Here is a 7,966-nt window from a genome sequence, read left to right on the forward strand (position 1 = left end):
TACCTGGACGCCTCCTAGATCAGTCTCTTGCTTCACCAGCGTTTGGATGGAACAATCTGCGTGCTCTCAACCTGGCCTTGCCTCCCCCTCCTCCTGCCTCCCACCACCCTCTAGCCCCACCCCTTCATCCACAGCTTCCGGCACAATCTTCTGGACTTATCCCCCACTTCTGAGACCAGCCTCACAGCAGTTTGTGGAGAAGTCCTGCTCACTGCTAACCATGAGCACCCAGATCCAGCAGAGTTCTCCCGAGATGGAAGCAGCGGCCAGCCGCATGATCAAACTGCACCTAGAGGTCTCATCCACCTACGTCTCCCTGAGCGTTTACTTTGAAGGCAGTGGAATGGCTATGAATGGTGTGGGCCATTTCTTCAGGATGTTGGCTAAGGAGAAGCAGGAGGGCGCCCAGCTTCTCTTGAAGATGCGAAAGTCCTGGGGTGATGGCGCCCTGGTCCAGAGTGGACAGACGCTGTCCCCAGAGAAGTGGAATGCCAGCGTGGAGGCCATGGAGTACGCTGTGGCCCTGGAGAAAAGCCTGAACCAGGCGCTACTGGATCTGCATGCCCTGGGTCGTGCGAGCGCTGATGTCCAGCTCTGCGAGTTCCTGGAGCGCCGCTTCCTGGAGGACGAGATGATGCTCCTTAAGAAGATGGGTGACCACCTGGCCAACTTGCGCAAGATAACCAGCCCTCAGGCTGGGCTGCAGGCCGGGCTGGCCGAGTATCTCTTCGAAAAGCTCTCCTTCCAGTGCGACTAGGAGCCTCCAAAGCCCGGCTGCCTCTGTGGGACCCCCCTGCCTCTCCTGGCCTTGAGATCTCCGCTCCAGCCCAGACGCAACCTTAGCCAAGGCACCAAATGGCAACAAAAAAGGTTCTTTTTGCAGAGGCGGGGAAATAGGTTGTAAGAAAAGTATTTGAATAGCGGTGTATAATTTGTAGTCTGCTTAATTCTCTAGATTATCTAAAGACATGGTTCCTAACTTGTGTGTATCACCTGGGTACGTTGAGTATCTGATAAAAACCTGTGTTTTTCTCTGTCAAGAAGATTCAGAAATTGTTGAAGCAGCTATTCTGGAAATGTTGCAGAGAATTTTAGGGGTTTCAGGACTTCTCTGGAGTCACTCTGGGTACTGGGTTCAACTCTCTCCTTCTAAAATGTATCTGGCTTCGCTGAGCAGAGAGAATGGAGTACCTGGACCGTATTATATTGTATTCTCCCCTCAACGCCCAGACTCGTGATAAAATCGTTTTTCCTGATTTTCAAGTTGCTGTGATGCCATCTGCCTGTGTCGAAGAGGGAGCCCTGTGAAATTCATCTTTGTGTCTCCCATTAGGTTGTTACTGAGAACACTGATTATTACATCATACACTGACCTCTTCATGAAGCCTCTTAAGAGAAATTTCTTTCTGGTCTTAATAGTAGGAATAACAGTGCTTCCCTTGGGTAATTGGTTTGTTTTTGTTTTATAGACACTAAATGATGTAACTAATTAAGTTTCCTTTTCTGACTGCCTGCTAAAAAGGTTAGACCAAAATTTGTGGTCCATCCAGAGCAAACAAATAGGATTGTATAAGCAGTTTGCATAGTTTCATTTCTGATTCTTCTGTTATAATTACTTAGTGTACTTTGTGGTTTCTTTCAAGCCACCTTAAACCCTTTCTAGAAGAAGGTTATGTATAAACAGGTAAATAAAGTAAACGTTAAAATGCAGATTTTAAAATGGCTCTGTGTTTGTTTTTAGTGAAAAGAGAAGATAACTTTAAGGAAGCACTAAGAGAGCCAAAATGATTAGAATGGAGATGGGTAAGATGGAGCACATTCCAGAAGCCAAGAGAAGGAGAAACAGTAAAATGTAGCATTCTTTTAAAACTGTGTTTCATTTTTCTGGGGAGTTGTTTTCTACTAAACCATTACATTTGTGTCCCACAAATAGCAATCTAATAATTGTGTATTATTTTCCTTGCACTTTGAAATGCTGGAGTTATAACTTGTTCTCAAACCACAGAAGTGGGGGAAAAAAACCAGTTCTTTTCCTACAGCAACTTTCCTTCCCAGAGCAGGAAGACCAAAGGCATATTATCATTTCTTTTATCTTAGAAGGGTCAGAGGCATAGAAAGAATATTTTACAGAGATTGGGACAGCTGTTCTGCTCAGTTAAGGAGAAGAAAGAATATTTTACAGAGATTGGGACAGCTGTTTTGCTCAGTTAAGGAGAAAACCTTATCTTCCTGCTTTTGTGCAAAATATTTTGATAAAAAAGAATGTACTGGAAGAGTCATTCCTACAGAAAAGAGTTTTGCCCATTTGCTGATGATTAGTTAGTTTTAAGAGGCATAAGGAAGCAGCTAATAATTTTCAGCTTTGGATTAAAACTTGGATCTCCATACTTAAAGTATATATTTAAAATTATTTTCAAATTAGCACTCATATAACCACTGAATGAGAAACATCGTTCTCATTCATAAACTGAATCATTTCTCACTCATGAATCTGAATGAGAAAAAAACACGTAATAACTATTAGACTGATTGAAAGACTGTATTTGGTAGATTATTTGGGAATACAGATATAAAATTTTGTTTCCGAATAATGGCATATTTGACACACCTTTACTTATCTGGGTGTCTTTTAACATTAAGAATGGGGCTATAGGAGAAAGCTTTATTAAAGTCTCCCAAATAGGCTGAATTATTCTTTGGCAAACAATTACTAAAAAACAAGTGGCTGGTCAGACAATAAATGATTCAAAGACAGATGGATGAAATATTAGTTTAGCTTTTAAAAATGACCCAAGCTTCTTAAAAAATACATTTGTAGAAAATGAGGATTTGATGACATTAAACTTATGGAGATTAACTTGGAAACAAATCCCATAGTGATTGTTGCTAACCACTGTACATATATGTGAGTGTGTGTGTGTTAGTGTACCTGCACAGAATTATAACAACTGATTCCTTTAGGCTATGGCTAAATTCCTTATACCAGCCTTCAAGGCTCTCCTTGTTCTACCATGTCTAATCTATTTTTTAAATGTAATTTTCCACTACTTCCCTATTGTTGGAAGTTTGGGGAGTACCAATTGCTTTCTTTTGTCTAAGTTCAAATTAATTAGGACACAGGAAGCCAGATGGAAATCAAGATGGCTTTATTGGTGGTAAAACCAAATTGGAGTTGTGTTAGGGCTTCCTATTGCCACATCCTGAATAAAACTTAAACCACCCAGTTCTGGGAACAGAAGCTGAAACAGAAAAGAAACCAGGCTGGACTGGCTGGAGGCAGGCTCAGCCTTTTCTGCTAACTCCATGGAGACTGGAATCTAGGACAGTACTGATGGCCCAAGGGAAGTGGGGAGGACGTGGCAGGCCCCATTGCTTTGTTATTACGGTGACCTGTACTATGGCTAGCGTGCACCAAAAAACACCAGGCTCTCTAAGTTCTCCACCTTCATTCTAGTAAGCCCCTGTTAGAGACTGAAGTGGAAGTTTCCTCTTTTTATAGAGTGTGAGGCTGAGGAATCCTGCAAATGACTGCAGGAGCTCTCTGCCATAGCTGAAGTGCTCAGTTTGCCATCCCAATGCCAGCAATTTTCATGTGGTTCCCTTCACCTGGAAAGCTCCTCATACTCATCTTCACTGAATCAAACTCAGTCTGTTTTTCAGCCTAGTTCCAGTCTGCCTCCTGTGAAATTTCCATGACCAACCCAAACCAGTCATCTGACATGGATTCCTCTCCTCTTTGTTGTCTCTTGATTGTACCCACTAGACTATAGGCAAGTTGGAGTCTGAAAGGCAGAAAGCATAATGGTTGAGCAATGGGCTCTGGACCCAGACTGCCTGTATTCAGATCCTGCCTCTACCTCATCTTGGTCTAGTCTGCTCACCTTTGTTGTTCCCATCTTCCTCCTCTGAAAATCTGGACATGATCAAAATAAAGATGATACTATCCAACTCAAATCTTTTTTTTGGGGGGGTGGGTGGGGGCGGTGGCTCGGATGGTAAAGCGTCTGCCTACAGTGCAGGAGACCTGGGTCCAATCCCTAGGTTGGGAAGATCTCCTGGAGAAGGAAATGGCAACCCACTCCAATATTCTTGCCTGGAAAATCCCATGGACGGAGGAACTTGGTAGGCTCCAGTCCATGGGGTCCCAAAATAGTCGGACATGACTCAGTGACTTCACTTGCTAAATGGGATAAGCCATGTAAGATCCCTAAGACCCAGCACATACTAAATGCACAATAATTGTTGGCTGTCTCCATCACCTGATTGTCTATCCCAGTAGAGCTTAGTAAAGAGCTATGATAGTAACATCTTAAAATAAGCTTGCTTCTAAGTTTTAGGAAATTAGATGCCTTTCGATTCTAGAATCCCCCTTAATGATCATTGAAAAGAGTGGAAATCACTCAGTTGTGGCTTGACTCTTTGAGACTCAGTGGACTGTAGCCCTCCTGGCTCCTCTGCCCATGGGATTCTCCAGGCAAGAATACTGCAGTGGATTGCCATTGCCTTCACCAGGGTGTCTTCCTGACCCGGGGATTGAACCCAGGTCTCCTGCATTACAGGCAGATTCTTTACCATCTAAGCCACCAGGGAAGCCCTTAATGATCACTCCTCCCTCTAAACAGGCCCTATGTGTAGAAGTGAAATGTAGGAATTTGCTCATTTCTTAGATGTGACATTCAGTATGCAGGAGGGGAAAAAAAATGAAGGACTGCTCTCTTTAGCCAAATGAATGGAGCCACCTTAATTAGGACCTGGGATTATTTGTTTTAATTACCATTACTGCTAAAAGGAGGCATCACAGCATCTTAACCTCTCTCTCAGGAAGGACAAGCCACACAAAGGGTTCATTTCAGAAACTAATTAGCTGCCAGCTGCTACTCTCTACATAGTTCCCAATTCTTGGGAGTCTTCTCTGCCCACTCTTCCCACCCACACATTCTCCTCCTTATACTTTCTGGTAGCCTGGGATGTGTCAGCTTGAGGGAGCAGGCACTGAATAGGCATAGTCAAAAGTCCAGGCATCACTGAAGCCTTGAACTCCTTTTCTTTTGGGAGAGCCTGTTTAAAGCTCTTTTGGAGTACTATGTGGTTGACTCTCTCCAGAAAGATGTACAGTCTTAGAGGATTAGGTGTAAAATGCTACTTATTTAGAAAAGGACCGCATTTTTACTACATTTATGTCATGTTATTTATCTCCACAAACAATTTATCCACCTTGATGAATAATTTATTCTTCATGATAATAATGAAGCCAGTGCTAATTCATGAAGGTGGGAGAGGACACACATTAGGAAAGAGTTTTGTATTAATATAAGGTTTCAGCTGAATATAAACACCCCAGGAAGCAGACATCCTCTTCAGGATTTTAGCAATTCTGATGGCTAAATTAGGGATCATAAGAGGAAGCAGAGAAGAGCCTGGATTTCATTGGGAGACCTCAAAGGGCCCTCACCTGCATGAGGTGTGTCAGGTCAAAGTGTGGGAGATGTGGGTAGAGGCAGCCATTCTAGGGTTTAAATCAAATATATATTGCTGCTAAAAATTCATACCCTGAGTCTAATAATGAGAAAACATCAGATGGATCCAAATTAAAGAGCATTCTACAAAATATCAGGGACTTCCCTGGTGGCTCAGATGGTAAAGCGTCTACCTACAATGCGGGAGACCCAGGTTCAGTCCCTGGATTCGGAAGATCCTCTGGAGAAGGAAATGGCAACCCACTCCAGTATTCTTGCCTAGAAAATCCCATGGACAGAGGAGCCTGGTAGGCTACAGTCCATGGGGTCGAAAAGAGTCTGACACGACTGAGCGGCTTCACTTTCACTTTCTACAAAATACCTAACCTATAATTCTCAAAAGTGTGAAGGGCAAGAGCTTGGGATTAACAGATACACACTTTTATACTTTGTATAAAACAGATAAACAAGTACCAACTGTATAGCACAGGGAACTATATTCAATATCTATAATAAAGATTTAGAAAAAGAATATATATATATATAAATGAGTATATATATTTTTTTACTTTGCTGTACACCTGAAACTGACACATTATAAATCAACTATACTTCAATTAAAAAAAAAAAAAAAGAAACAAGCGGGGAAACACTAAGGATACCAGGTTAAAGAAGACTAAAAAACAAGACAACTAAATGAATGATCTTAGATTGGACCTGTGTAGGGGGAAAAATCTATAAAGGACATTGAGACAATTTATAAAGTTTAAATATGGATGATAGATTAGATAATAGTATTGTATCAATGTTCAATTCCCTGATTTGGGTAATTTCATGATATGTAGGAGAATGTCCTTGGTTTTAGAAAACATACACCAGAGTGCTTAAGTGTATGTGTTGTGTTGTGTTTAGTCACTAAGTGGTATCCGACTCTTTTGTGATCCCATGGAGCCGCCAGGCTCCTCTGTCCAAGGGATTGCCCAGGCAAGAATACTGAGTGGGTAACCTTTCCTTCTCCAGGGGATCTTCCCTACCCAAAGATCAAACTTGTGTCTCCTGCATTGCAGGCAGATTCTTTGCCCCTGAGCCACCGGGAAGCCCATTTAGAGGTGTAGCTGAGCACCGTTTCTCTAACTTACTCAAAAATGGTTAGGAAAAACAGCTGGTGAATCTGAAAGAAGGGTAAACTATTGATGGCAACGTTCCTGTAAGTTTGAATTTATATCTTAAATAAAAAGTTTTCCCACAAAGTCAATCCAGATTGTTTAGACCTATAATTACTGCATTTAGCATAGTACCTAAGTTATACTGGAGAAGGGCATGGCAGCCCACTCCAGTATTCTTGCCTGGAGAATTCCATGAACAGAGGAGCCTGGTGGGCTACAGTCCATGGGGTCACAAAGAGTTGGACATGACTTCGTGACTTTCAACTAAGTTATACTAAGTGTTCAGGAATAATTTATTGGATGAATATTGTAATGTCTTTCAATGGCCCTATGGACCTAGATTTCTAGTCACAGGACTTCAAAACCAATTTAACTACCAGAAAATTCCAAATTCTGTTTTCCTTCTTGAACATAAATTCTACACTTTCAGGTTTCTGATCTAGCCCTCATGCCCCAAAAGGATGTCAATAATTTTTTTTTTAAGAGAGTAGCCAGAACATGGAGGCAAGGAAAAGGAAATCCTATTACCTGATCACTACACAAGTGATATTGCTGCTGGATTAAGTACTTTAATTTTCCAGGCCTTATGGTTGATATCGTCAAAGAATAATCTGTAATACTTGCTTTTCTGGTGAAAAAAGTTCTCTCAGCCATAATATGCCTTTAATACCATGCAGAGCTTCAGAATTTAAAACTCCTGTCAACGTGCAAAGGTCATAGAGCAGGATTTTTACTTTCATTCCATTCTTTTCAGCTCTCACTCCATACCTGTGAACACTATCAGCACATATACATAATATAACCTTTCTCTTGGGCTCATCATCTCAAAAAATACATTCTCTGATGTTCAAAACTTACCTGATACTCACAACTAGACCTCAGTATTATTACAAGCTGCTCAGACTCACAGCCAGGCCATCTTGTTCTACTGGACCTAAACAATCTCACAAAATACCAAACTCAAATAAAGTTACTCTGAGACCATGATAAAATGAAGCAAAACAAGGGCAGTTCATAATTTTTTCTAAGCATGGACAAAATCAAAGTCACTGTGCCTTTCACAGAATATCCAGTCATAGGATTGTCCCTGCTATCTGATAGCATCTAATCTAGAGCAAATCTCTGCATCTTGGTCCCTCCCCCAAATCATCTATCCAAAGCCCCAATCCTATAATAGTTTCTTCCTGCATTCTCTCACTGAGACACCCTACAGTCCTCATGATGTGTTTTCTTTGTCTGCAGTGAGTAAAATTCTAACTTGTTTTAGCTACAGGTATGTTTCTAGGTTGTCTTTGAAGGGCAAGGGCATGCTATTCTGAGGAATATTCTCCATTCAATGTAAAA

General features: G+C 41.6%; 1 pseudogene; it reads left to right on the forward strand.

The window, feature by feature from the left end:
* The first annotated feature begins 201 nt into the window (after positions 1–201).
* Positions 202–757, forward strand: LOC109554907 (ferritin light chain pseudogene; annotated as a pseudogene).
* The last annotated feature ends 7,209 nt before the right edge of the window (positions 758–7,966 follow it).

This window comes from Bos indicus, chromosome X, assembly GCF_029378745.1.
Source record: "Bos indicus isolate NIAB-ARS_2022 breed Sahiwal x Tharparkar chromosome X, NIAB-ARS_B.indTharparkar_mat_pri_1.0, whole genome shotgun sequence".
NCBI classification, from domain to species: domain Eukaryota; kingdom Metazoa; phylum Chordata; class Mammalia; order Artiodactyla; family Bovidae; genus Bos; species Bos indicus.